The following is a 376-nucleotide window of genomic DNA, read 5'->3' on the forward strand; positions in this document are numbered from 1 at the left end:
GGGGGTCATCGGGGTGGACGCCCCCCCCGACGAAGCTGCCCTTCCCCAGCACGTCCCCACCCATTGGGGGGTTCCTCCCGCCTCCACTGGCTGAGTGGCCACAGGGACATCTACATCCAAGACCATCTCAGAAGTCTTCTGCTCTTTCCTCTGGCACCATAACAGGCCTGGTGCAACCACTGATGGGGCGGGCGTTGAGAGGTACCTGCGCATTCAACACCGGCGTCTTCTGTGTGGTGGCAGTCATGGCTTCCCCACGGCTCAGCCTGGCACAGCGAGAGGGCGGCCTCCATCCCAGCGCACGTCACATTGTCCAGCCAGATGGGGCCCGATCACTGCCCGAAGGCGGTGCCGGCCCGAGCCACCACAGAGTGGC

General features: G+C 65.2%; 1 protein-coding gene across 1 annotated transcript in view; it reads right to left on the minus strand.

The window, feature by feature from the left end:
- Positions 1–376, minus strand: part of CD5L (CD5 molecule-like) — a gene marked incomplete at both ends in the record, with an annotated part of 3,861 nt that overhangs the window by 3,174 nt on the left and 311 nt on the right. The window lies entirely within an intron of this gene.

This window comes from Buceros rhinoceros, unplaced genomic scaffold (genome assembly GCF_000710305.1).
Source record: "Buceros rhinoceros silvestris isolate BGI_N320 unplaced genomic scaffold, ASM71030v1 scaffold15874, whole genome shotgun sequence".
NCBI classification, from domain to species: Eukaryota; Metazoa; Chordata; class Aves; order Bucerotiformes; family Bucerotidae; genus Buceros; species Buceros rhinoceros.